Source organism: Gorilla gorilla, chromosome 15, assembly GCF_029281585.2.
Source record: "Gorilla gorilla gorilla isolate KB3781 chromosome 15, NHGRI_mGorGor1-v2.1_pri, whole genome shotgun sequence".
NCBI lineage: Eukaryota > Metazoa > Chordata > Mammalia > Primates > Hominidae > Gorilla > Gorilla gorilla.
The window spans coordinates 27,327,119-27,327,546 of NC_073239.2; positions in this window are offsets into that span (position 1 = coordinate 27,327,119).

Consider the following 428-nt stretch of genomic DNA (forward strand, 5'->3'; position numbering starts at 1 on the left):
GTTACAATGACTATATTTCTTAATTAGATTTGTTATAATTTTTCTAGTATATACATTTCTACTTGGGTCCCTGGGGGATTATTTTTTTTAAATAACACTTCTGTTATTTTCTTATGTATTTTATGAAAGTCTAGAAATTTCAGTGTCTTAGACATTTTGTGTTGCTATAGTGGAATACCTGAGACTGGGTGATTTAATAAAGATAAGAAATTTACTTGGCTTACAATTCCAGAGGCTGAGAAGCCCAAGATCAGGCAGCCCATCTGGTGAGAGTCTTGTGCTGCTTCAACTAAGGGCAGAAAGTAGAAGGGGAAGCAGATGTATGAAGAGAGGGATACCTGAAAGTCTGGGCTCGCTTTATAACAGCTCGCTTTCATGGGAACTAATTCATTCCAGGAAGATCGAGAACTCACTCACTCCAGTAAGAT